The sequence below is a fragment of the Eubalaena glacialis genome, chromosome 13 (assembly GCF_028564815.1).
Source record: "Eubalaena glacialis isolate mEubGla1 chromosome 13, mEubGla1.1.hap2.+ XY, whole genome shotgun sequence".
Lineage (NCBI taxonomy): Eukaryota > Metazoa > Chordata > Mammalia > Artiodactyla > Balaenidae > Eubalaena > Eubalaena glacialis.
Genome location: NC_083728.1, coordinates 48,869,793 through 48,890,926, shown reverse-complemented (window position 1 = coordinate 48,890,926; position 21,134 = coordinate 48,869,793). Strand labels below are relative to the sequence as shown.

Below are 21,134 nucleotides of genomic sequence, written 5' to 3'. Positions count from 1 at the left end.
AACTCAAGGATATGGCTCAGGGTATTATCTATAGCCCTTGAGGAGGAACTAAATGTCCTTGACTTTGTTTTATGGCTCAACTATTATTATTTTATTTTGCTTAACTGTCTTCCATTGTTTCTGCATTTTCTCTCTTCTCTGACTGAATTTGCTCTTTGGAACTTGGGGGAAAGCCTAGAAGGCTAAAACTTTTCTGCAAACAACAGGCAGGGGACATGGGGGTGGTCTGTCCCCGGGAAGGCCCTGCAGGGTCCTGCTCGGTTTCGTTTCAGAGTCTCAAAGGATGCTTCTCTTGTGACTGCATGATCACATCCCCCTTATTCCAACCTTATCTCTGATTCTACCCAGAAGAGGTTCCTTTGAGTCTAAGGTGGCAAACAGACGCTCTGGGAGGAGCTGACACAACCTCAGAAGGAAGGGGCCTTTTTGTGCCCTTTGGACAGAAGAAAACTTTAAGGCAAAGCCCCCTAAAGACTTTTAAAATCCAAGGTGTGATTCTCAAACCAGGTTGCACTTTAGAATCATCTAGAGAGCTTTTAAAATTGACTGTAACCAGTCCCATGTCCCCAAGATGTTGATGTATTGGTCTGGGGTGTGGCCTGGGCAATGTTGGCCTTGGTACTTTTTTCACATTTTATTTTGAAATAATTTAGACCTTCAAAAAAGGTGCAAAAAAAAGTACAAAGGATTCCTATGTATCCTCACCCAGCTTTCCCAAATGTTCATAATTTATGTAACCACAGTACCATGATCAAAATCAGGAAATTAACATTGACACATGTTGTACTGATACGTGATCTACTCTACAGACATTAATCAAATTTTGCTGATTGTCCCACACATGTCCTTTTCCAGGATCCCACATTGCATTTAGTTGTCGTATCAAGAATTCTTAGTGTCCTATAGTCCTATAATCTGGGATAGTTCCTCCATCTTAATCTTGACCTTAACACCTTGGAAGCATACTGGCCAATTATTTGGAAGAATGTCCCTTAATTTGGTTTTGAGCAGGGCATGTTGAAAATCTCCCTGGATGATTCTAATGTGCAACTAAGATTGACAAGATCATTATACTCAGTAAATTGCCCCTTGGGATCATGAGAAAACCGTGGGGCAAGGACTGGAGAAGAGAATAAAGGCCAACAGGACCTGGATCTGTCTTTAGTTTGGTCTCTACCCAGACCTTTCTCCTGGACCTCTGATCTTTATTCTCTTTTCTCTTTTTCCTCTTTATATGCAGGTCCCAAATCAAAGGCTTCACTTGGTATCAGCCCAACTCCCTCATGCTGTGTTGACATAGATCCACTTTCAAAGTTGGATCATGTCCCTCCTTTGCTTAAAATCCTGCGAATGTCAACCCATCTTCATTCCTGGCCATCCGTGATGGGACCTGGCCTTCCCCCCAACTCCATCTCTTCCCTCGCCCTCTTCCACTCGCTCACACTAGCAGTTCTCCCGGCTTTTGCCTTTACTGTTCCCTCCACCAGAGGCTCTTCCTTCGGATGCGCACACGGCTGGCATTGTCATTTCTTTCAGGTCTTTACTCTCTGATCCTGCCCACTTTGCCCCCATGGTCTTCACATCTCCCTCCCCTGCTCCCCATGGAGAGGATCTTTGCCTGTTTTGTTCACCCCTGTTTATCCAGAACCTCGAGAAGTGGCCGATATGTAGCAGGGGCTCAATATATATTTGTTGAGTAAATGAATGAATTAGTGGATAAAGAACTTAAAAAAATAATTATTGACAGAGAGGAGATTCCATTTATAACACTGAGTGCATTTATTTTAACATCTCTCTTTTATTTGACCAGCTGCCCAGACTCCCATTGTGCAGATTGGGCCTCCCTTTCTGGCACCTTCCAGTTTTCCAGTTCCCCTGTCTCTTCTGCACAAGGAAAGATGGCCCCTGAGATGAGTCAGCCAATAATTGCCTCTCAGCAGGAGTGGGGAGCAGATTGTCAAATACACACTTTCTTTTTTTTATCCTTATCACAGTTAGAAGCTGTAAAGGAAGTCTGGGTACCTGATGTGACCCTGGAAAATCTTACTGCAGTGGCGTCTCAAAGTTAGATTTCTCTGCTGGTGTCTCAGAGGAAGGAAGGAAACCAGATACCCTCTTTTTATAAAATACATAACCACCATTATTTCTGTATGCCAGGCAATGTGTGTGTGTGTGTGTAAAATTTACCTTTACTAAAATCCTAAGTGGTAAATAATTGTCATTTTTTAGATATGACAACTGAAGCTTAGAAAGGTTAAGTCAGCGTGTAAACAACAGGACTGAGATTTAAACCTAGGTGTTTTGATGCTCCAGCCAATGCTCTTAATTATCTCCAGTATTTAGATAGCTGCCTATAATTAACATAAATAGGAAGAAGGTGGCACCTTGCAGGCAATGCCGGCTTTGGGGTTGCTTTAGGAACTGGAAGAACACAGATAATCTGACTTTAGAAACTGAGAATTAGCTGCATAGCTTAATCACCCTCCAGGTCTGTTTAATCTTCCTCGCCTTCCCAGGAACACACCTGCCAATCACTTCTGTGTCATGCAGAATGGTGGTTCTCAAAACGTGGTTCCTGGGGCAGCAGCACCTGGGAGTTGATAGAAGTGCAAAATCCTGCCTTTCCACTCCTGACCTTATGAATGAGAAACTCTGAGGTCGGGGTCCAGGAATCCATGATTTGTTAAGCCTCTGGGTGATTCTGATGCCCACTCAAGTTTCAGAATTCCTAGCACAGTGGTTAGAAGAGTGATCTCTGACTCCAGACTTCCTGTGTTCAAATCATAACCCTACTGCTTACTGGCTCATCAGCTCTGTGCAAAAGATTGTCTCTTGGTGCCTCAGATGGCTTATCTATGAAGTGGGGATAATAACAGTATCTATCTCATTGTTGTCAAGATTAAATGAGTGAACGTATACAAAGTGATTTGAACAATGAATAACGTTGACATTAGTTATATTTATCATACTCTTTCCATATTTATCATACTTTCTGTTTGAAAAAAAAGAAAAAAAACCTTTTCCCCGCCCCCCTACCCCCCAGCTGGCCTGGATCCTTTAAAGAGGACCCAGCAGGTCTCATACTATTGTGATGTCTGGCAGGGTAGGTTGCTAATGAGTTTTGGTTGGGCTGGATAATGCCAACACCTGGCGTCAAGTGAGAGGAAACCAAAAGCTGGGAAATTGCGTTTCAGTTTATTTCAGGAAGAACTCAGACCCAGACAGTGGCAGCGGGAGCATTTGGTAACCGAATGCTGTATTCCTGTGTCTTTGGACTCTGTAGAGTCCTGTGCACCAGCTCGGTTGAGCCCTTAAGCACTTGTTTGCAGAATGAGTGATGATTACTCAAGACATGGTGATATTTACCTAGCTTTTGCCTCCCAACTCACTATGCAGAAACCAAATGACTCAGATGAGATGGAGGGGACTGAATGTCAAGGCAGGCAGGAAAAGGCTTCGGAGCAGAATATTTGGAAACCGATTGTTATTCAGAGCACAGCCCAGCCTTGTCAGGAGGTCAGCAATGGACAGGAGTCCTCTTCTCTGGAACATTTCAGGAAGCTGCATTTATAACAGATGCCCTCTCCCCTTACTGTCTGAACTAAGCGTGGGATGACTAACCTGGCTGGCTCATCCATTTTTCTGGGGTTGTTGAGAGAGAGGGGAACTGAAAAAGGGGGACTATCTATAGGAGGGAAATGTGACAAAGCTATTTAGAGGTTTATCTGAAACACTAAACAATGAGGAATAGTAAGAACATTTGAAAATGAAGACAGTGGAGGCATTGAATTTGCCTTAATAGACATCAGCACCTATTGTAAACTACATTAAGAGTAACAAAGTGGCACTAGAGAAACCAAAGGAGGATGTAGCCTAGAAAATAGGTTTTTGGATAAACATAAAATAAGTGTGTTTTAAAGAAATAAACTCAAGACAATGGGATCCAGATGTATTATTTAATAATTGGTGCTGGGGATATTTTTAAAGTTAGTCAATTAAGTTACTTCCTACCAACTAACAAATACCAAAATAAATTCAAGGCGCGTTAAAGATGTAGATGTAAAAACGGATATCTAAAAAAAAAAAAAAGAAAGAAAAAATATAGGTTAACATTTGGAACAATTCCCTATCTCTAGGCAGGGAAAGATGTTTGCATTTCAAAAGCTGTGCATTTTCAGACCTAGAAAAATCAGACATACACATTTCCCCTAGACTGGGTCTTCCTTTGATTTGAACAAGTGATAGAGGTCAGTCAAAGGCTTATTCTATTACATCCTTACGTTTCTAACCAAGACAGTGCAGAACAACATTCTGATTTTTCCCCCCACATGGTTAAGTCCTCTTCCCAACATGGGATTGCTTTGATCATCTAAAATGTCCAGACCTCACTCTCTCCCTAAGCCAGTGTGGCTTGCTTGCTCTTGGGGAGTGGAAACAGAGGGCAGCACATGGCTATGTTTCAAAGGAGGAAGTTGTTTTGCTTCCAAGGCAGAAGCAAAGCTAGGTAATCGTCAAACACATTTCATTTTCCTCCTGGGTACTTGGCCAACCCACATTTTTCCAGGAGTTAGAGTGGGGCCAGGTGACTGATTTGTGGCCAATGAAACATGGGCAGCAGTTGTGCAAGCTCTCCTGTGCTTGGCTCATCACAATCTCCATTCCCTCTTCTTGTTCCATGGTGACCTTGGAGAAAACATGCTGAAGGTGACAGCACCACAGGGAAGAAGCAAGGGGCCCCTGTCACTGCCTGTAGGAAAGCTGCCCAGCTTACAAGTGAGAAGTCAACCTTCATTGTGTTCAACCATTGAGATAGCGTTGTTTTCTCAGAGTAGTCTAGCCCACCTACTGTGGCCCCTGTCATGACCCACCCTTGGATAAAAAGATGGACCATGGTAACATCAAAACACAATCCTTGCTTTGTTTGAGGCAGGATTAATGAACAGATCCGTTTCTTCTTCCTCTTCTTTTTTGCATTAAATAGGGAGTGGGCATACTTTCTGAACCAAAGGGAGTTCTCACAATAATTTTGCAAACACTTTTAGCTCTCCCATTGTTTTGATACTTGTCTTCTGTGACAGGATGCAGAGCCATTAACTTGCTTAAGAGCGACAGTTTAATTTCATCTCTTCTCTATATTTTTCCCCAAAAGAAAGAAAAGAAAAGAAAAAAATAACCCAGTCAGGTGGTCACCAGTCTCATAACAGGGAATTTGCCAAGGTTTTTCCAGAACAAAGTATTGAGCATAATTCCTTCATTTGTTCAACAAATATTTAATGAGCACCTATTATGTGCCAAGTACTGCTTTGGTGCTTGGGGTTCTTTAGTGAACAAAAAAAATCCCTGCCCTCATTGAGCATCTTTTCCTGTCTTTTCCTCATGGAGCCAGAGGAGCTTTTCAGTAGTTCTTTGTTTAATAAATAAGTAGATTATATGGTTTATTAGAAAGTGGTACATGTCATGGGAAAGGGGGAAAAATAGAGCCTGTGAGGAGGGCCAGAGCTCTTTGCAGCATTTGAGAGGGGATCATGATAAGCCTCACTGGGGAAGCTTTGAAAAGATTCCAAGGAGGTGAGCAAAGTAGCCATATGTATATCCAGAGGAAGAAAATTCTAGAAGGACTAGGCTAGAGCTTTAGGTGAGGAACATGGCTGGTATACTTGAGGAGGTCAGTGTGGCTGGAATAGTGAAGCCCATGGGGGACAGTAGGAGGAGACGTTTGCAGAGGTAATGGGGTGGGGTGCATGTGACATCATATGAGACACTCAGGACATTTTAAGAATTTTATTCTTTAATCTGGGAGAATCAGAGAGCCATTCAGCTACAAGACCCAGAAACCTAACTTAAAATTGCTTAAAAAGGGCATTTATTGGCTCACATAACTGAGCCAGGAGAAAAGCTACCCAAATCTCCAGGTTTACATGTTCACTGTGACTCGTGAATTTCTCTCTCCCAGTTACCACTATGGTCTTAGGGAAGACACTGATTGGTCCAGTTTGGGTCACATGGCCTCTCTAAACCAATCACTGAGGACAGGGATATAAAGTCCTGTGATTGACCAGTCGGATCTATGTCCATCCCTTGTCCCTTCTAGAGAGTAGGGTTGGAAGTTCAACTTCAGAAAATGCGTAAAAGGAGTTTTCTGCCAAGCTGAAATGCTTCATCACCCAAAGAAACAGGAATGGATGCTCAGCAGGCAAAAATAATAAATGTCAACTACAAAAGTGATGAAAGCCAGTACAAAGGGAAAGAGAGATTTGACTGCATCAAAACATAAGAAGTCTGAATGTCAGAAAATGTCATGATCAGAATTATAAAACAAAGCACAAGTAGAAAGTTATATGGAGGAAACATGACAAAGGATAATACTCTCAATAGGTAAACAGTTCACAAATATCTATTAAAATCAAAATCCCAATTGACAGATAACCAAGTAACATGAACAGATGAATTCCCCATCAGGAAATACAAATAGCTGACAGAAATCCGTCCAGCCTTATTAGTAAGTGAAGAAGTGTTAGTTAAAATAATAATGACAAATCATTTTTCACACTGACATATTTTAGTGTCAGTGTTTGTACCACCCTCAAGGTCACTGAGGGTTCTACAAAATGGAAATTCTCGTTTTCTAATTGCTAGCAGTACAGCTTTGCAAAGTAATTTGGTGATAAGTATCGAGTGTTCCTGAACCCTGGCAGTCCTTTTCTGGAAATATACTAATGAAGACAAAAATTTGTGATGAAAAGTGTTCAGTGTAGTTGCATTTAAAATAGGAAAAACCATCAAGTAACCTAAGTGTCATAGAATAGAGAAGTGATCATATAAACTTAAGTGAAAAGATGAAATGTTTTTAAATGACTTTGGAAATCCTTGATTGACAAGAATGTGCTTGTGACACAACCAAGTGAAATTACAGTGTATACAAAGCATATACCATTTGATTCTACTACGAAAAAACTATGAAATTGAAGCATACTGAGAATATTACCTGGGATCATTCCTAGGCTTTTGACAATTTGTACATATTATTTTGATGGATAGACGCACAGACATAGACACTTAGCTTGGGGGCTTTTAGATATCTTTTCTCATATCTGCTATGAATTTGTTTTATGTGGGTTTTCTGCTTCATGTTGCATTTTTACCTTGAAAAATATCTGTTATCTTTGACTTGTTGGTTATATTGTTATGCATAAAATTTAATTTAACTGTACTTAAATTTTCTATGTTGCTATCTTTTTGAAGTTATTCATGATACTTGCTGAAGATCTATCTATTTAAATGGATCTTGAAAGAACCAATAGATTTATTTTAACATTTTATTGTTTAAAAATTTTCTGTTTTATATATGTGTGTATATATATGTGTATATGTATCCTCATTTTCTTTGGATATTTTTCTTTTTCTGAAATCTAAATTTGAATGCTTTTGTAGTGTTTTCTCTCTTTTTTTTCCATTTTAAAAAACTAAAGCATTTAAGACTGAATTTTCCTCTAAGTACAGCTTTAGCTTTATCCTACATTTTTATAGTTAGTGTTCTTTTTGTTATTTTCTAAATAGTCCATTGTTTTATTCTTGATATCCTCCTTGACAAAGTCTTTATTTAGGAAATTTCTTTTTATTTTTTTATTTTAATTTTTTTTAAGCAAGTCTTTAAAAAATTTTTTTATTTTATATTGGAGTATAGTTGATTAACAAGGTTGTGTTAGTTTCAGGTGTACAGCAAAGTGATTCAGTTATACATATACATGTATCTATTCTTTTATAAATTCTTTCCCATTTAGGTTATTACAGAGTATTGAGCAGAGTTCCCTGGGCTATTCAGTAGGTCCTTGTTGGTTATCTATTTTAAAAATCAGTCTCCCAATCTATCACTACCTCCTACCCTTCCCCCCATAACCATAAGTTCGTTCTCTAAGTCTGTGAGTCTGTTTCTGTTTTGTAAATAAGTTCATTTGTATTATTTTTTTTTTAGATTCCGCATATATGTGATATCATATAATATTTGTCTTTTTCTTTCTGACTTACTTCACTTAGTATGATAATCTCTAGGTCCCTCCATGTTGCTGCAAATGGCATTATTTCATTCTTTTTTATGGCTGAGAATATTCCATGTTTATATATACCACATCTTCTTTATCCATTCATCTGTTGATGGACACTTAGGTTGCTTCCATGTCTTGGCTATTGTAAATAGTGCTGCAATGAACATTGGGGTGCATGTATTATTTTGAACCATGTTTTTCTCTGGGTATATGCCCAGGAGTGGGATTGCTGGATCATATGGTAGCTCTATTTTTAGTTTCTTAAGAAACCTCCATACTGTTCTCTATAGTGGCTGTACCAATTTATATTCCCACCAACAGTGTAGGAGAGAGTTCCCTTTTCTCCACACCCTCTCCAGCATTTATTGTTTGTAGACTTTTTGATGATGGCCTTTCTGACTGGTGTGAGGCAATATCTCATTGTAGTTTTGATTTGCATTTCTCTAATAATTAGTGATGTTGAGCATCTTTTCATGTGCCCGTTGGCCATCTGTATGTTTTCTTTGGAGAAATGTCTATTTAGGTCTCCTGCCCATTTTTTGATTGGGTTGTTTGTGTTTTTTTTGTTTTTGTTTTTGTTTTTGATATTGAGCCACAGAAGATGTTTGTAAATTTTGGAGATTAATCCCTTGTCGGTTGCATCGTTTGCAAATATTTCTCCCATTCTGTGGGTTGACTTTTCGTGTTGTTTATTGTTTCCTTTGTTGTGCAAAAGCTTTTGAGTTTAATTAGGTCCCATTTGTTTATCTTTGTTTTTATTTCCATTATCTAGGAGATGGATTGAAAAATATCTTGCTGTGATTTATATCAAAGAATGTTCTGCCTATGTTTTCCTCTAAGAGTTTTATAGTATCCAGCCTTACATTTAGGTCTTTAATCCATTTTGTGTTTATTTTTGTGTGTGGTGTTAGAGAATGTTCTAATTTCATTCATTTACATGTAGCTGTCCAGTTTTCCCAGCACCATTTATTGAAGAGACTGTCTTTTCTCCATTGTATAGTCTTGCCTCCTTTGTTATAGACTAACTGACCATAGGTGCATGGGTTAGGTCTGGGCTTTTCTGTTCCATTGATCTATATTTCTGTTTTTGTGCCAGTACCATACTGTTTTGATGACTGTAGCTTTGTAGTATAGTCTGAAGTCAGGGACCCTGATTCCTTCAGCTCTGTTTTCCTTTTTCAAAATTGCTTTGGCTATTTGGGCTCTTTTTTATCTCCATACAAATTTTAATATTTTTTTGTTCTAATTCTGTGAAAAATGCCATTGGTAATTTGATAGGGATTGCATTGAATCTGTAGATTGCCTTGGGTAGTATAGTCATTTTGACACTATTGACTCTTCCAATCCAAGAACATGGTATATCTTTCCATTTGTTAATGTCATCTTCTATTTCTTTCATCAGCGTCTTATAGTTTTTGGAGTACAGGTCTTTTGCCTCCTTAGGTAGGTTTATTCCTCGGTATTTTATTCTTTTGGATGAGATGGTAAATGGGATTGTTTCTTTAATTTCTCTTTCTGATCTTTTGTTGATAGTTTATAGAACTATGGAACAGATTTCTGTTTATTAATCTTGTATCCTGCAACTTTACCGAATTCATTGATGAGCTCTAGTAGTTTTCTGGTAGCATCCTTAGGATTTTCAATGTATAGTATCATGTCATCTGCAAATAGTGACAGTTTTACTTCTTTTCCAATTTGGATTCCCTTTATTTCTTTTTCTTCTCTGGTTGCTGTGGTTAGGACTTCCAAAACTATGTTGAATAAAAGTGGCAAGAGTGGACATTTTTGTCTTGTTCGTGATCTTAGAGGAAATGCTTTCAGCTTTTCATCATTAAGTATGATGTTAGCTGTAGGTTTGTCATATTTGGCCTTTATTATGTGGAGGTATGTTTCCTCTATGCCCACTTTGTGGAGAGTTTTTGTCATAAATGGGTGTTGAATTTTGTCAAAAGCTTTTTCTGTGTCTGTTAAGATTATCATACGGTTTTTAATTCTTCAGTTTGTTAATGTGGTGTATCACAGTAATTGATTTGTAGATATTGAAAAATCCTTGCATCCCTGAGATAAATTCCATCTTGATCATGGTGTATGATCCTTTTAATATATTGTTGGATTCCGTTTGCTAGTATTTTGTTGAGGATTTTTGCGTCTATGTTCATCAGTGATATTGGCCTGTAATTTTCTTTTTTTGTGGTATCTTTGTCTGGTTTTGGTATCAGGGTGATGGTGGCCTCATAGAATGAGTTTGGGAGTGTTCCTTCCTCTGCAATTGTTTGGAATGGTTTGAGAAGGATCGGTGGTAACTCTTCTCTAAATGTTTTATAGAATTCACTTGGGAAGCCATCTGGTCCTGTTTTGAGGCAACTTTTGAATTACAGTTTCAATTTCATTACTTGTGATTGGTCTGTTCATATTTTCTATTTCTTCCTGGCTCAGTCTTTGGAGATTGTACCTGTCTAAGAATTTGTCCATTTCTTCTAGGTTGTCCATTTTATTGGCATATAGTTCCTTGTAGTAGTCTCTTATGATCCTTTGTATTTCTGTGGTGTCCGTTGTAACTTCTTTTTCATTTCTAATTTTATGGATTTGAGCTCTCTCCCTTTTTTTTTCTTGATGAGTCTGGCTAAAGGCTCATCAATTTTGTTTATCTTTTCAAAGAACCAGCTTTTGGTTTCATTGATCTTTGCTATTGTTTTCTTCATCTCTATTTCATTTATTTCTGCTCTGATATTTATGATTTCTTTGCTTCTACTAACTTTGGGTTTTGTTTGTTCTTCTTTCTCTAGTTGCTTTAGGTATAAGGTTAGATTTTTTTATTTGAGATTTTTCTTGTTTCCTAAGGTAAGATTGTATTGCTATAAACTTCCCTCTTAGAAATGCTTTTGCTGTGTCCCATAGGTCTTGGATCATTGTGCTTTCATTTTCATTTGTCTCTAAGTATTTTTTGATTTCCTCAGTGATCCATTGGTTGTTTAGTAGCATATTGTTTAGCCTCCACGTGTTTGTGTTTTTTAGTCTTTTTTCTTATTGTTGATTTCTAATCTCATACCGCTGTGATCAGAAAAGGTGCTTGATATGATTTCAATTTTTTAAAATTTGCCGAGGCTTGCTTTGTGGCCCTGCATGTGATCGATGCTGAAGAATGTTCCATGTGCACTTGAGAAGAATGTGTATTCTGTTGCTTTTGGATGGAATGATCTATAAATATTAAGTCCATCTGATCTAACGTGTCATTTAAGGCCTATGTTTCCTGATTTTCTGTCTGGATGATCTGTCCATTGATGAAAGTGGGGTGTTGAAGTCTCCCACTATTACTGTGCTTCTGTCAATTTCTCCTTTTATGGTTGTTAGTATTTGCCTTATATATTGAGGTGCTCCCATGTTGGGTGCATATATATTTATAATTGTTATATCTTTTCTTGAATTGATCCCTTGATCATTATGTGGTGTCCTTCTTTGTCTCTTGTAACAGTCTTTAAAGTCTATTTTGTCTGATATGAGTATTGGTACTCCAGCTTTCCTTTGATTTCCATTTGCATGGAATAACTTTTTCCATCCCCTCACCTTTTAGTCTGTATGTGTCCCTAGATCTGGTGGCCCTCTTGTAGATATATATGGGTCTTGTCTTTGTATCTATTCAGCCAGTCTACGTCTTTTAATTGGAGGCTTTAATCCATTTATGTTTACGATAATTATCGATATGTATGTTCTTATTGTCATTTTGTTAACTGTTTTGGATTTGTTTTTGTAGGTTTTTTCCTTCCCTTCCTCTTTTGTTCTCCTCTCTTGTGATTTGGTTACTAACTTTAGTGTTGTATTTGGACTCCTTTTTCTTTTTTGTGTGTGTATCTATTGTAGGTTTTCGGTTTGCAGTTACCATGAGGTTTTGATATAGCAGTCTATATATAAACAAGATTGTTTAAAGTTTCTGGTCTTTTAATTTCAAATGCATTTCCAATATCCTGCATTTGTGCTCTCTTCTTCTCACAGTTGCTGGTTTTGATGTCATATTTGTGTGAAGATGATTTCTTACCTTTACTGTATGTTTGCCTTTACAGGTGAGCTTTTACATTCGTAATTTTCTTATTTTTAGTTGTGGCCTTTTCTTTTCTGCCTAGAGAAGTTCCTTTAGCATTTGTTGCAAAGCTGGCCTGGTGGTGCTAAATTCTCTTAGCTTTGGCTTGTCTGTAAAGCTTTTGATTTCTCTGTCACATCTGAATGAGAGCCTTGCTGGGTAGAGTATTCTTGGCTGTAGGTTCTTCCCTTTCATCACTTTAAATATATCATGCAACTCCCTTCTGGTATGCAGAGTTTCTGCTGAGAAATCAGCTGATAACTGATAACCTTATAGGAATTCCCTCATATGTTATTTGTTGCTTTTACCTTGTTGCTTTTAATATTTTTTCTTTGTCTTTCATTTTTGTCAATTTGATTACTGTGTGTCTTGGCGTGTTCCTCCTTGGGTTTATTTTGCCTGGGATTCTCTGTGCTTCCTGGACTTGGTGACTATTTCCTTTCCCATGTTAAGGAAGTTTTCAACTATTATCTCTTCAAATATTTTCTCAGGTTCTTTCTCTCTCTCTTATCCTGCTGGGACCCATGTAATGAGAATGTTGGTGTGTTTAATATTGTCCTAGAGCTCTCTTAGACTGTCCTCATTTCTTTTCATTCTTTTTTCTTTAATTTGTTCATGGCAGTGATTTCTACCATTCTATCTTCCAGCTCACTTATCCATTCTTCTGCCTCAGTTATTTTGCTATTGATTCCTTCTAGTGTATTTTTCATTTCAGTTATTGCATTGTTCATCTCTGTTTATTCTTTAGTTCTTCTAAGTCTTTGTTAAACATTTCTTGTGTCTACTCGATCTGTACTGTCAGTCTATTTCTGAGATCTTGTATTATCTTTATTATCATTACTCTAAATTCTTTTTCAGGTAGATTGTCTATCTCCACTTCACTTAGTTGTTCTTCTGGGGTTTTATCTTTTTCCTTCATCTGTGACATATTCCTCTGCCATCTCATTTTGTCTAAATTTCTGTGATTGTGGTTTCTGTTCTTCAGGCTACAGTGTTGTAGTTCTTGCTCTGCTGTCTGCCCCCTGGTGGAAGAGGCTGTATAAGAGGCTTGTGCAGGCTTCCTGGTGGGAGGGACTGGTTCCTGCCCAGTGGTGGGTGGAGCTGGGTCTTGTCCCTCCGGTGGGCAAGGCCATTTCAGGGTGTGTGCTTATCAGGCAGCTGTGTCCTCAGGAAGACTTTAAGCAGCCTGTCTGCTGATGGGTGGGGCTGTGTTCCCGCCTTGTTGGTTGTTTGGCCTGAGGCATCCCAGCACTGGAGGCTACAGGCTGTTGGGTCAGGCTAGGTCTTGGGGGGGAAATGGCAACCTCCAGGAGGTCTCTCACCAATGAGTACTCACCAGAGCTGCTACTGCCAGTATCTTTGTCCTTGCAGTGAGCCACAGCCACTCCCCTCACCTCTGCAGGAGATTCTCCAATACTAGCAGGTAGGTCTGGCCCAGTCTCTTGTGAGGTCACTGCTTTTTTCCCTGGGTCCTTGTGTGCATGAGACCCTGTATGCACCCTTCAAGAGTGGAGTTTCTGTTTCGCCCAGTCCTGTGGAATTCCTGTAATCAAACCCTGCCGGCCTTCAAAGCCAGATTCTCTGGGGGCTCCTCCTCCTGTTGCAAGACCCCTAGGCTGGGACCCTGGCATGGGGCTCAGAACTTTTATTCCTGTGGGAGAACTTCTGTGTTATAATTATTTTCCAGTTTGTGGGTCGCCCCCCCCCCCCAGGCATGTATGTGATTTGAATTTATTTTGATTGTGCCCCTCCTTCCATCTCATTGTGACTTCTTCTTTGTCTTTGGATATAGGGTATCTTTTTTTGTAGATTCCAGCATTTTTTTGGTTGATGGTTGTTTAGCAGTTAGTTGCGATTTTGGTTAGAAGAGGTGAGCTCATGTCCTTCTACTCCACAATCTTGTCAGTTTCAAGCAAGTCTTAAAAATCAGGAAATTGCTTTTTAAATATTATAGTAACTATTGTTTTAACATGGTTAAAATTTATTTGTTCATTGCTAGTTTTATTGCCTAGTGATTAGAAGAAAGGCCTTTATCTACAAGGGTGGGGCACAGTCATTTTAGTGTCAAGAAATAGCTTCAGCAAGAGTTTAAACCTTGAATCTGAATAAATCTTCATCCCCAAATTAGTATTTTATTTTTTTACTTTTTATTTTTAATAGATCTTGGAGTATAATTGCTTCACAATACTTTGTTAGTTTCTGTTGCACAGCAAAGCGAATCAGTCATATGCATACACATGTCCCCATATCCCCTCCCTATTGAGCCTCCCTCCCATCCTCCCTCTCCCACCCCTCTAGGTCATCACAAAGCACCAAGCTGATCTCCCTGTGCTATGCTGCTGCTTCCCACCAGCCAACTATTTTATATTCAGTATTGTGTATATGTCGATGCTACTCTCACTTTGCCCCAGCTTCCCCCTCCCACCTCAAGTCCATTCTCTATGTCTGTCTCTTTATTCCTGCCCTGCAACTAGGTTCATCAGTACCATTTTTTTTTTTTTAGATTCCATATATATGCCTTTTCATATGGTATTTGTTTTTCTCTGACTTAACTTCACTCTGTATGACAGACTCTAGGTCCATCCACCTCACTACAAATAACTCAATTTCGTTTCTTTTTATGGCTGAGTAATATTCCATTGTATATATGTACCACATCTTCTTTATCCATTCATCTGTCAGTGGACATTTAGGTTGCTTCCATGTCCTGGCTATTGCAAATAGTGCTGCAATGAACATTGTGGTACATGTCTCTTTTTGAATTATGGTTTTCTCAGGGTATATACCCAGTAGTGGGATTGCTGGGTCATATGGTAATTCTATTTTTAGTTTTTTAAGGAACCTCCATACTGTTTTCCATAGTGGTTGTATCAATTTACATTCCCACCAACAGTGCAGGAGGGTTCCCTTTTCACCACACCCCTTCCAGCATTTATTGCTTCTAGACTTTTTGATAATGGCCATTCTGACTGGCGTGAGGTGATACCTCATTGTAGTTTTTTTTTTTTTTTTCTAGTTCAACAATTTTAATTTTACAGATGAGGGTGATGAAAAAAGGCTGTCATGTTTAAAATTACAAAGTTATTTAATAGCAGAACCAAATCTAAAATTCATGGTTTGTAGTTTTTCTACCAAATTGTGTTGTCTGAATAAATTCCACAAGTGTGAAATAGTGGTACAATGAAGGGGATACAGAATTTGTAGCCAACAAGTCTGTATGCATATTCTTTTCTCCTACTCACAAACTTTGGCAACTTGGGCAAGTTCATTAAATTCTCTATGCCTTCCTTAGTTTATTATGACAGTCAGTACTTTTTTAGTGTGGTTAGTGAGAATTAAATGAGTTAATACATGTGAAGCATCTTACAAGAGTCCCTGGTGCACAGTAAAGGGTCAATTAATATTATTATTGTAGGTAATCAAAACTATGCCTCTCTCAAGTCAAATATGATATGCTGGGATGATCAATAATAAATGCTGTTATTTATTAACTTCTTTCTATGTACTGGGAATCCACAGATATCATTTATAATGTCACATAGCTGTGCAAGGCAGTTTTAATGAGAAGCAATATCAGGAGGCAGAATGTTGTAGTGGTGGAGAGTGAGGGATCTGGATTTACACTAAGTAGGTGAGAATTCTGCTCCACCAATTGCCAGCTCTGCGATTGGGCAGGTTTTATTTCATTTATTTTATTTAACAAACATTTATAAAGTCCTACTATGTGCCAGGCATTTCTCTAAATACTCTACAGTTACTGAGTCATTTAATCTTTATAAAAGAGGAAGGGATTTTATTACACCCATTTTGCAGAGAGACAAACTGAGATATTAACAAAAAGCATCATGGTGTAGTGATTGAGTACACATCCTCCTGAGAGTGACTACTTGGGTATAAATCCTGCCTCCTCCACTTCCTAGTGATGTGACTCCAGTGATTTAATGACAGCTAACTCTGCAACAATTAACCTCTTCTGTACAGTAACCTCATTGTAGTTTTCATTTGCATTTCTCTAATAATTAGTGATGTTGAGCATCTTTTCATGTGCCTCTTAGCCATCTGTATGTCTTCCTTGGTGAAATGTCTATTTAGGTCTTCCACCCATTTTTTAATTGGATTGTTTGTTTTTTTGATATTGGGCTCCATGAGCTGTTTGTATAATTTGGAGATTAATCCTTTGTTGTTTCGTTTGCAAATATTTTCTCCCATTCTGAGGGTTGTCTTTTTGTCTTGTTTATGGTTTCCTTTGTGCAAAAGCTTTTAAGTTTAATTAAGTCCTATTTGTCTATTTTTGGTTTTATTTCCATTACTCTAGGAGGTGGGTCAAAAAAGATCTTGCTGTGGTTTATGTCAAAGAGTATTTTTCCTATGTTTTCCTCTAAGAGTTTTATAGTGTCTGGTCTTACATTTAAGTCTTTAATCCAATTTGAGTTTATTTTTGTGTATGGTGTTAAGTAGTGTTCTAATTTCATTCTTTTACATGTAGCTGTTCAGTTTTCCCAGCACCACTTATTGAAGAGGCTGTCTTTTAAAATGCTAAAATTAGCATTTTAAACTGGAAAAGACTGAGATACCTTTAATTGGCAGATTATATTCTTTTCCCACGATTGCCTCTAACCAGTTGGTTAGAAGCTTGGAAATAAGGCAAGCTCAGTTACTGGGGTGGGGGGGGGGGATTACATTATGTTGCCCATCTGAGTTGAAACATGTGAATGTTTCTCTCTGTCCTGTAAATAAACAATTACAAAGAATTCTACGTGTACTGATGTAGCAAATATGGCATTAGGTAGGCAAGGACGTTGGAAAGGGGGATTTCCTTTGAAATAGGGTAGTTGGGGAAGGCATCTCTGGGATGTGACATTACAGTTGAGATCTCAAGGATGACCTTGAATTTGGCCTGTTCTAGGAATGTACAGAAGGTCATTGTGTTGGCACTTTTATGAGCCAATTTGAAAGTCACACAAGATGAGGCTGGAGAGGCAGATCACGTCAATTCTTGGACTTTTTATTTAAATACTTTGATGGCATACATATCAATTAGAATAGGCTAGGTTATACTAGTGTAATATATGGTGCTCAGATCTCAAAACACAGGTTTACTTCTCACTGATGTCGCCTTCTCAGTGGGGCTTGCCTGAAACTCAACTCCACATCTTCACTCCAGGTTCTAGACTGACAGAGCAGCCTATCTGGGAAGTGGCTGGGCATTATGGTAGAGGGAAAAAAGGGAGCACGAGTCTTCAAGCTTCTGCCTGAAGTGACATATGCCATTTCTGCCCACACATCATTGGCCAAAGCAATAAAGTCCAATTTCAGTGGGGCAAAGAAGTGTTCTCCTCCCTCAAGGGAAGGAAGTGTCTGTTGGTATAATTATCCCCCTCTAAATCTATATCCTTCTGTGCATCTTAACCAAGAAATAGAGCTACACCTCCTTTCTGCTTTAGTCACAGATTCACTCTAGTTCTTATCAGAGAAACAATAACTTATAAAGATTTACACCGAGTGTCAGTATTTCGTGTGCACATGTCAAATCGCCCATTTCTCTAAATTTTATAAAACAGTTTTTTCTTATCCTCATGGGTCTTTAATTTAGGGGCAAAATTTAAATCAACTTCAGTAGAAAGGATTTCATATTTCCTACCCAATTGTAAGGATTGTTTATTCATTTGGTAGAGACTTGAGCTGGAGAAAGGGCTATTTGCCTACAGTATTGAATAACAGAATCCAGTGCTAATAAGTTACCAAGTGCATTTCCAAATGGCAAAGTAGAATATCTTGGCACTTTATTCATGTTTAAATTTGTAAGAGAGTTCAGGAATGTTTTAGTATTTCCATCTTCCAAACCAAGAAATGGAGGTACTTTGTTTCTCAAAGCCCCACACTGGGCCAGAGTTCTGGAAATATAAATGAGTATCATTATCCCTTTTAGTCCTGAGAACCACCAGCAAAGCTAAGCAATGTTCAATGACATCTTTTAAAGGCAAAGGGGCAGAAGTGTTGGGAGAGAAACATAAGAGTGACAGGCAAAGAGATGAAAAATTGAATGTAGATTTAAAAACTGAAATTGGCCATACTAGAATCATGTCAAATTATCTTTACTGTCACCTTGAAGCATTTGTGTTGAGGTTGCCCATTGTGAGATAAGACTGTCCTGCGTACAATTTTTTTCTCATCAAACTTGTTTATTATTGGAAAAATGTTCCTTTGGTACAGCAGTTTAAAAAACCTTATACCCCTTTAACTATTAAGTTCCTGGCTTTGTTGGATAAAGGGATTGACTTTCTTTCTTGCCTTTTAGAACAATACACCCGATAGCACTTCTTCTGTAGGAGATGGAGGGAATTAAATTTGATGGAATACAGATTTCCATTTTCAAAAGAACATTGAGTTTTTCCCATAGCGGTTTTTGTGGATCCATTGCCAAACTCTTAACAATTTTGTAACTCAATCATAATTCCGTCAACGGTAGGCTGAGGAGGATTGTGTCTGCGCTGGTCACATAGCCAGCACGGTGACTATGCTCATAAAAGATGCTCAAAAAGAACTCCAGTTATGGATGATGGGTTCCAAAGGATGGGCCAATGTTCATGGAACCATGGGCTTCATCTCAACAATTTATATCTTGCACCTCAGAGGCTGTTGCTAGGGTAATTAGCTACCTAGTATTCAGAGAAAAATTTCACATTGGGATTTGTGTCTGTTCAAACTACTGTGTAGCTTGATTTTGAAAAACATGGCCACAACATTGGCCAGTCTTAGCAGGGGAAGACTATTGGTAAGTTACAGTTGACTTGCAGGGGCAATTTTAAATACACGTATTTGCAACGAGATATCTACTGTTAAATGAACATTTTTGAGTCATTAACTGCTCGTGGCTAAGGAACAAACGTCACAAAATACAGATAATTCCACCTTATCGTCTCAAACAAATTTTATTCATATTCTGCTCTAACAAATATAGTATGAAGGCAACAGTTGTTTAAGTTTTTTAGTGTATGGCACACATGAAAAGAAACAAACATATTTAGAAGCAGTCCAGTATTTAAATGCTGGTTTAACAAAAGAGGCACATATTATTCTATTTAGCAGTTTATACCAGATCTCAGAAGACATTTTTTTTTTCCTTGCAAGCAACAGACTATGTTTATTTGCATTAAGTAAAAACATATCTTGATCAAGAAAATTACTTTTTTTCTGATTTTCCTTTATATCACAAATGTCAGGGTAAGGCAAATCCTTAATGAATCATATGATAAAAACCCTATTCCCCAAGAAAATATATTGAACATATTCTGCTAACTTTGTTATTTGTCAAAGCAAAGCCAACATGCACCACATACAGAGAAATGTCATTTCAAATCAACTGCATCAAGCAGAACTGTATTAATTCACAAAGAGGCTTTTCAGTGTTTCATAGAAAGATGTACAATTAGCTGCGATGACTAATAGGTGACCCAGTATCATAGACCGTGTTTTGGACACCGCCTTTGTAAGTTTTATGAAAGAAGGCTTGTCCATCCTCTGAATAGTTACCAGCTAGAGGACACACCCTTTGTCTCTCCTACAACAAGTACCTTTTTAATTAGATCTATTATGTGGAAAGCCTACCTTGATCCCACTCTCCCTCCTATAAACCCTCATACCACCTAGCCTGGCTGGATTGTGGTTGGAAACTGACATCCAGAATTCATGTTCCGGAGAATTCAATCAGCCTTTCAAACTTTCCATTGTACAGTCTGTGCAATGACAGCACCAGTGAAATAAAGGTTTCCTGTGTTGTGGGTGTCTTCGATCTGGCCAAGAACTAGATTTTTAATATTTTACTATTGAAATGGAAATTCACTTCATTATTTGTCCTAAAGCATAAAATCTTACCGCCAAATAGCAACCCAAAAGCAAAATGAGGCAAAAAATGAAAACACAATCTAATCGTAAAGTCAAGTGTAAACAAATTCAAGAGTGGGGCTGATCATACTTACTCCTCACTCAGTTTCCTGGATACAGAGCTGACTTTCTTTTTCTATAGTTTTCAGGCAAAGCCCTCCCTCCTCTCATTCCTACCCCACCCGCATTGAAAATGAATGAATGGCTATCATTGATGTCAAAGGCAACACCAGGACTGAAGTAATTCTGATCCCAACTGTTCCTACCAGAGACATTAGGTCTCTTTCATCTTTGTCCATTAAAGAAAATCTCCATCCTTCCTGCTTCCTCATGTTGTTTTCAACTTAACTCATTACTGAGCACGAGTAGCACTAACGCTTAGGAGTCATAGGAAAATGTGCTCCCAGAAGATTGTGCTTGTCAAGTACTTCACAAGAATGATGGCGACTTTCAGTTAAGTTATAAAGATGACATGAAATATAGAAACTGTCAGCATTCCCATGGCATCATTTCTTGGATTATTTAAAACGAGGCTTTTCCTTGTTTTTCTACAAAGCGATGTCTAATGGCAGTAGAGGACATATCAGTTTCTGTATCAAACCGTGGAATAATGGCAGAAGGGGAAATGACCATGTTCTGAAATCATGAGGTCACTTAAATATTGTTGCTGCTAGGTTGATGAGCAGCTTAAAAAACTGAGGGTGTTAAAACATATTACATAGGTAGAAATACAACTTGTTAATTACTCCAATAGACCAAATAAGCCATCCAGAGAGGCAACAAATTCAGAAAGCCCAAAACAAAATTCATAGGAAGATAAGAAGGTGAATTTTCTTTAGAGCAAAGAGCAAAACTGAAGAACCCCATGGAATATTTGGAAAGCAGAACACCCATTTATTGTAGAAACGCTCGATCTGATCCATTACTTTTCTCCCTCCACAAAGAAAAAAATATACAGCTAACTTACTTACAATTCTAAAGCCCTTATAAGGAAGGTGGATTTAAGAAGATATGGAAGAAATCATGCGAGTTGCCATAGAAACAAACAGACTGGTCTTAGAGCCGGGGAGGCTGTGGGAATCAGGTGTCTTGCGTCCCGAGGCTTCTGTCCATGTTGGCCCTGGGATAGACAT

General features: G+C 38.3%; 1 protein-coding gene across 1 annotated transcript in view; it reads right to left on the bottom strand.

Annotated features, from left to right (window-relative positions):
• Positions 1–4,047: 4,047 nt before the first annotated feature.
• The window catches only part of MACROD2 (mono-ADP ribosylhydrolase 2), a 2,017,409-nt gene continuing 2,000,322 nt past the window's right edge, over positions 4,048–21,134 (bottom strand). Inside the window, exon 19 of the mRNA XM_061208464.1 lies at positions 4,048–4,073. The gene's annotated coding sequence lies outside the window, so the exon portion shown is untranslated. The remainder of the gene's footprint in view (positions 4,074–21,134) is intronic.